Source organism: Micropterus dolomieu, linkage group LG10 (assembly GCF_021292245.1).
Source record: "Micropterus dolomieu isolate WLL.071019.BEF.003 ecotype Adirondacks linkage group LG10, ASM2129224v1, whole genome shotgun sequence".
Lineage (NCBI taxonomy): Eukaryota > Metazoa > Chordata > Actinopteri > Centrarchiformes > Centrarchidae > Micropterus > Micropterus dolomieu.
In genome coordinates, this window is record NC_060159.1 from 7,475,714 (window position 1) to 7,483,688 (window position 7,975).

The 7,975-nt window shown below is 42.0% G+C and overlaps 1 protein-coding gene and 1 long non-coding RNA gene across 5 annotated transcripts in view; one reads left to right on the plus strand and one right to left on the minus strand.

Annotated features, from left to right (window-relative positions):
• Positions 1 to 7,975, minus strand: part of nrxn3b (neurexin 3b) — a 297,359-nt gene that overhangs the window by 84,568 nt on the left and 204,816 nt on the right. The gene's annotated exons all lie outside the window — the stretch shown is intronic.
• On the plus strand, positions 3,474 to 4,766 carry LOC123977633. The gene is made up of 2 exons (XR_006826721.1): positions 3,474 to 3,602; positions 4,464 to 4,766. It is a non-coding gene; the product is annotated as an uncharacterized LOC123977633 (long non-coding RNA).

Consider the following 7,975-nt stretch of genomic DNA (forward strand, 5'->3'; position numbering starts at 1 on the left):
TACATTACTGAGAGATAAAATGAACTTTTTTGATTTTTTGAAAATGGCTGCAATGAAACAAAGAGTGACAAATTTAAAGGGGTCAGAATACTTTCCGTACCCACTGTATATATATATATATATATATATATATATATATATATAAATGTAATAATAATACATATATACATATATATATATGTAAGAATCTTGTATCACATATGATCGCTGGAAGGGAACATAAATTACATTTAAATTAATGACAAATGTGACAAAAAAACCTTCAAGGCAAGAACATAACACAGTCGATTATAGCTTAGAAAGTTATTTCCCAGTCTACACAATGCGTACAGAGGATTTTATGGATTACTTTATATTGTAGAACATTTTGTCAGAGTCATTTTCTAACTTTATGAGCCACAGCCTACTAGCAAATGCAACAAAGCGAGGCAGAGGCTCAGGCAGCTTCTGCTGCTTGGGCTGCAAAGTAGCACCAGTAGCCAGGATGATAAAGTCTGAGCCGCTGGGCAGCAGCTCCACTCGCTAGGATTGAGCAGTCAAATACTACAGTGGTTGTATTTGTGCTACTGTTGCCCTACAGTTCCAAGAGAAGCTAAGGCCTCTCTGCTGCCATGAGATTTAGTGCAGACAGATTTGTTAGAGTTGGTTGTTGGTGCCAGTGCAGAGGGAGTGCAGGTGACAGCAAACAGCCAATGTCAAAAGGGATCACAACAGCATATTGTGCTGGTGTAGAGCGCTGCAACCAACAATTATTTCAATCAGTTTAATCTGCCATCTGTCATATATGACAAAGAAAAGCAACAAACCTTTCCATTTGAGAAGATGGAACATGGAATGTTTTACTTTTTTAACCGAAACGATTGACTTAATTATCTAAATATTTGCCAATTAATTTTGTCAATCATCGATTAATTGACTAATCATTTCAGCTGTAATGGTGTAACCTAACATTCACTTAGTTGCCAGTTTATTAGGCACACTTAGCTAAAACTAATGCAGTCTAATAGAGCAGCACTACAATAAATCCCAACTCCATGAAGGTTACAAAGTTCAAAGTTTTGGATGAAACGGTTTTAAAGAGGTGTAGATTCAACTCACTAGATTCATTTTGGAGCCTGTAGTTTGTGCTGCTGTTGATTTGTGATATGTTTTGTACTATTCTGTGCACCACATTTAGGAGTTTAAATGCATGGAAGAGTTTCTCAGTAAAACAGAAAAACATATTTTTGTCTTATTTGACTAATATGCCAGTGAAGGAACCATCAAGCCTGCTTGGAACAAATTATTAATATTTTTTAAATAATACTGACAGATAAACTGCATATTTTAATTAAATATTATTCCTGGGACTAACCTAGCTAGTATAATGAATTGGCCTGGGTTAAAACACTATTCTATGTATCCCACAAGAGCTTATTCTTCCTTGTAGCTTGAAAGTAATGTGTAATGTATCTAATTGGATTGTGCTCAAAAACACTTCAGGTGCAGTGACTGGGATGAGATGGTTCAATCAAAAAGTTCTTATCTTTTTTGTCACCCTCCACTGGCAGGGGACATACTCGCCATATTTTCCACGTTGAACAGCTTGATTTGCCATCTGTATCATGCTGCTGAGGCAGGAGCGGAGAGATGTGGAGTGGGAGAGCAGGGTAGAGAGCTGGAAGAGTTACTTTTTGCAGGAGGAAGGAGAGACACACACGGAGAACAGAGGAACACAGACGGAGAGCGAGTCAAGTGGCGTAGGTGTGCCCCCCAGCCCTCCTCTTCTCTTAGCACAACAGGACAAGGCATTGGTTCCCTTCTCACAGGCCTGTCAAATCATCCTCAGATCGCTGCTGAGGAACAGGAAGTCCGACTCACAGACACCCATTAACGAAGCAGTCATGTACCCTCACTTCAGCTTCATGTAGCACTGCAAAGGCGCAAATGTGTGTATACAAAAGTGAAAATACCCACGCATACACACACACACACACACACACACACACACACACACACAGACATGAACAGCAGAAGGTGAGCCATAACAACTCTCCCCTCATTACTGCGAAACTCAGATAGCAAGTCTCACCCTCCCTCACCGCCCTCTCCGCCCCCCCCCCCCCCCCCCCCCCCCCCCCCCCCCCCCCCCCCCCCGTCTCCCCTCCTGCTGCATCACTGACACTCTCCTCTGTTGTAGCAGCAAGCGGACAGAGAGGAAGGGCTTTAAATGATTTTTTTCTCGGTTCTCTGGAGATGTCAGCTCCTATTCTCTCTGGTTGGAAAAGGAAGAGGATGAGGAAGAGGGAAGGGGGTCTGTGGAGGATTTCAGACGCTGGGGGGGGAGAGGGAGAGGGTGGGGTGGGCTTGCAGCTGAGATGCACGCAGCACTCTTGGCTACAAAGGAGACCTGTCTGCTGACTTTAATACTGCACACAGCCACCAGTCGAATTTTTAGAAAAGGGGGGGAGAGACGTTGCAGAGAGATGAAAGGAAAGAAGGTAGGAGGCAGAAGAGACGCAGAGCGATGCTGGGTAAAAAGACAGACAGACAGAAGATGGACAGCAAAGGTGGGGAAAAGTCAGCTTGAGAACACACAACGATTGAAAATAAATTGTTGGGACACTTGCACACTAAAGCTCTGGAAAACTGACTCAATCCTACTCCTTTCTACGGTGAAAATTAGCATTCTGTCAGCTCTAGTGTTGATGTTCACAGTGCTCTCAGCGAAATAAGGACATGAGTGTCTCCTTCCCATCATTCATAATGCATGACACACAATGTGTATGAGGCATATCACTTCAGAAGCAGGCCACACCAAACCCTTCTGAGGATTAGGTGAAGAAGATCTCCTAAAGAATACGGGATTCCAAGATGGCTCTGAGTGGAAGCATCATTTATAATTGAATCTTCCCCAGAGGATAGTGCAGCCTGTCTGCCTTTGCCAAGGCTTCGCGGAGAGCCCAGAACTCCTCTTTTCCTCACTCTCTCCCAGTCTGTCTCTGTCTCTCTCGCTTTCTCTCTGCCCCTCTCTCTGCAATATCTGAAAGGCCCTCATACACAAATACAACACAACGACCTCAGCCACTGATGTTATCCCTGGGCCTTTATGACTCAAACTCACATTTACTCATTCTGAACTTTTTAAACTCTAAACTTGCCTTTTTTGGTCCAAGAAGTGGGGAGGGTTTAGATTGTACAAACACTGCTTTACAAAATTGGTTGTGCATTGTCCTCAACCTTTACCCATCCAATCAGGGGTGAAATTGAAAGTAACCATTAAATAGATAGATCCATTAAAGTGAAGATACTGTACAAAACACCCGGTGTCCACACATTTTTGGAGGCCAAACATTCCATGATGAGCTTGTCTTTTATTGGTATTGATAAAGTCAATTTTGATGTCACATTCCTTAGAAAATGGAAAGAGAATTCTCAGGTTCCAAAGATGAATGCAGATTTTTTTTTGCATTTTCAGATTTTACATAGCAGATTTTAAATGTACCCTGTAGAGTTTTTGACCTCTACTAGCGCTAGTGTTGTTTTGTTTGAATTGTGCATGCACACAAGGACGCAAGCAACACAATACACACTGCTGCCACCGGAACCACACTACAGACTCGGTATGTAAATATAATTAATTTAATATTTCTAATATTTTTATATATATATATATATTTAAAATTTTAAATATTATCCATATTTCTATGATTATATTTTATGAATTGATGTAGGTTTATACTGATTATGTAACATTTTGTTGTTGGTATTCTTATTCTGAAATTGCTGGGAGTGCGGTAAAGACTGTGGTAAATGCTGTATTTGGTAAGTTGTCATTGGATAATTTTTTAGTGTACAGGTAATATAATATTAAATATATGTACAGTATGTATTTATGCATGTATATATGGGAATGCACTTTTAACCCATTCTATGAAATGATAAAGGCCCTGAGTTGACACATGTTGGCTGAATAAAGAGCATGCTCTTCCAGTGAGGCAGATAGTGTTGCAGAGTTATTTTTCACAAAATGTCAACAAACCACAGCAGCAAATGGATTTTGCTAGTTTGGTTTGTTTGCCTCAGACTAGTTGTACAGAATGCAATAAGCCAAGATGGATTGATTATTTGTCAAACAGGCCGCCACCTTTGCCACACCAAGCAACCAGCTCTACTATTTATTTGGCTGGTAGGTAGCTGGTGCTATTTTCAAGCAATGATGATAAAGAAAGCTACGTAACTTCCTCTCTCTCTCTCACCTGAGCTGACTTCAACAGAAAGTCTGAAAATGTGTGAACTGATAATTAAGGCGGCACTTCTGCATATAGTCTTCCTTCACATACTGAAATTGTAGTTTTAAATTGAAGCTGACAGCTACAAACAAAATTTTGCAAGCTGAAAGAGAGTGCGAGCCATACTTTTCTACGCCAGCCCTGTCAAATCCTCCATTCTTCTGACATGCTGGTTGTGTATTTCAATTACAGGTAGACTCTATTTATAAAACAACTTGAGAATCGCTGTCTCAGATGCCCATCTGCCTTTGAAGAATATGGATTAGAGAGCTGGACGGACAGATGCTAAAAGGAATCAGCGTCTTGTATGAAGCAGGGCTAATCTTCCCTTTGATATTGACAACATCAAATAGAAAAGTACTTGAACCTAAAATGCTATACACTGAAATGGCTCTTCCTCACAGGGGAAAACAGACAACGCAATCAAGCTGACAATACAGATCTCTGTTTTCGAGATCAAAATCAAACTGTGAATAAACATGCCTGATGACCTTTTTCGTTTGCGCGGTGCCTTCCTTTTGTCTGAATTTGATGATTGCCCGCTGAAACACAGCTTCATTGTGTTCTCCAAAGCTAGACCAGCTGTGCCAGTGGTTGGCATAGCAACCCCACGTCCCAGCCACCGGTGTCTGTGACAAACCTGATATCGTCTCCAACCCTACATACATCAAATACCTTTACATCATCTCATTGATTATCTCGCAAGCAGTTCCTCCCCACTAATGATGAACAGAAGTACATGCATTGCAATGCACCTCCCACGCGTCCTGTGCTCTCTCCATCGCACACAAACACACACACACACACACACACACACACAAAATGCGGTATGAGACAGAAAAAAAATTCCAATGAAGTTTGTACTTTTCAGAAGTTTACTCAGCTGCCTCCCTCTGAGCCAAGGACGACAATTCCACAGTAACATTTAAGGCAACGCGCTCACTCTGGCCCTGCTTTTCTCACTAAACAACTCTACAATTTAAGCTGAGGTCTGCCAGCGGCAACCTTGATGAAGTGATTGGTTTTGACAGGTAGCTCTTATTTCAGTGTGACATACATTGCAACCTTTAAGGTACACAGGGTTAACAATTAAGTGCACCAGTCTGCCATTCTTTTGTGGAAGCAATGAGTACATGGTAATAGTCATCCATCAATAGAATCCATCTCTCTGTGGGGTTTCACCTATGTGCACCGCCAAGCGCCTTCAATAGTGCTCCGGCAATATTATTTCATGCAGCGGGAGGTCAGAGTTTTCACATAAAAAACTTTGATAAGTCAACTTTGAGTGAGACAGAGCTGATTTTGGGTGTTGGTAACAATAGGGGAGACTTCAGGTGGCAATCACCGAGAACCTGATGTTTATGAAAGATACGGGTTAGGTTGGGTAATGTACAGTATAGCCACAGAATCACAAATCGGTGTCAAATTATAGGAACAATAGAGTGGAGAAATATGCAAATGCATTCATTCAGGCGTCACTGAATGGTGTGATTAGTCTGGAAATGACGTCAATCACACCGTTTGGCCTACGCAGTCACCAGATCTGAACCCAAATAAACAACTATGGGAGATGTTGGAGCGCGGTGTTCCAAAGAGCTCTCCACCATCATCCAAATGAGTGACTATCTTTTGGTAAAATGGTGTTCATCCATCCAGTAGAGCTTCAGAGACTTGTCAAATTCATGCCATGGAGCATTAGAGCCTTTATGGCAGCATGCACGATTTCACACACTGTCGGATTAATGGAGATGTGAAGTCATTTATTTACACCCATTGCACAAAAAATATTTTGGTTTGATTTAGTCAAAAGAAAGCCTTTTTTTTGTTTAATTATGTTTTATACTTGTGATGTTAATGATGATTATATTGTAACATGGTATTTTTTCAACCCCCTTCGCTCTAAAATGTATTGGGGGGATTTACTGGGCAAGGTCACACAAACAGTAAACATTTGCAACATACTGCTATTGCCATTCTTAACATTAACAACAAAACCAACCTTTGCATTTTGGTTACATTCACTGTGTGCTTTGGTAATTGAGACAAGGGTACCAGGATAAAACCAGGACTTTCCTCCATGTTGTTTTGGCAGTTCCATCCAATGCTGTCAAACAAGAAATCCACTGTTTTGGGGATCGGGGGATTGTGTCCACCAAAACAGTGGAGTGAGTTACTTTATGTTCGTTTTTCTCACATGCAGAATAATCTCTTTCTTTCACTCCTTCTTTTGGTCTAAAACACACACACACAAACAAAGACACACTTCTAGATAGGTAGCAAACCCCCTGTGTTCGGTCTTTATCACTGCAACTGGGTTCCGATATTGAAGTAGTACTCTGTAGTTGCTGTTTTCCAATTCCCTACGGCAGGGGGTTTGACTGCAGCCTATTCTATTGAATGTGTCAACCTTGTAATTAATGCCCTCCCTCTCTTCAATTCACCTCCACTCTCTTCTCTCCATTATTCTCCTCCCGACTCCTCTTCCTCCACCATTGACCAGCTACCTTGAACGAGTCTTGCCAGTGGTACTACCCCCTGCTCCAAGGACATTGAGCCTGAGACAAAACAAAGAAGTAACTCAAGCCATGGGAGGAAAATTTGGCGGCGAAGCCACAATCCATCTCCTTTCAGTCATCTGGCCACAAAGCCTAGGAGAGGTCGGTCCTGCACCACCTCCTCTCTTATCTGTTTCCAATCCTTTATCAAAAAGGGAGAATGGGTTTAGGAGGAGGAGGGGAGGGGATGGGAGGGAGCTGAGGAGATAGGTGCTTAAAAGGCCACTGCCACGCCGCCTATCTACAAATAAACAAGGAGTTGCAATCGATGAGAGAGGGGAGGAAGGCACAGACATGAGGTAAAGGGTTCTTCTTGAAAGCTGTAATTAACAGAATACTTAAGCGGGAGTTATGGATTGGTGATAGGCAGGAGGGCGTATGCCTGACTCGCTGAGGACAAGACAAAGACACCAACAAGTGAGCACGTGTTCGAAGGGACTGCGCACATCTGCAAGAGCATGTGATCCTGGGAGTATGAAGTGAGGTTGTGTGAAAGTGCGTGCGGATGTGTATGCTGATCAACGGCCAGGGCTTAGCTGAATTTGCCTGGGGTGAGGCTGAGAGGGCCCGGGGGAGTTTGGAGGGCAGCGGAATGGAACATGCTGGCCTCTCACAGTGTCTTAGTGTTGGCCTAATTAAAGGCTAAGCCAAAAAGCTCTCCATGTTGCCGCTGTTCTGTGTGTATGAGCTTGTGGATGTGCTCGCAATTGAAAGTGTGTTCGAGTGTTTGAAAACCTTTGCTTACATTTGTGTGTGTTCCTAAATAGTCTATGGAGAGTTTTCCCAATCTTGTATGGCCTGTGGACCGAATTTTACATCTCAAAACTCTCCTGACACCAGATAAGAGTTGTTAAGTTGTCATTTGAATAGCCTACTTTGTTTTCAAGAACAGCCTCAAACAGATTAAATAGATACCATGCCTGGAGGGTGGAGACAGTTCCCCAGGATATGTTGGCGCAACAAAATGTATTTAGGAAATCAAGTTGCCTTCCTGAACTTTCCCTATTTTCAGTGAAATGTTTTCAAGGACTGGGCACTATTTCAGCAATTTGAAAAAGACAGCCCTGTAAAACTGAAGCTCAGGCATGCATTTAAAAAATAATTGCGAATTTCTTTTAGTTATCATATTGAAAACAATATACCAGTTAT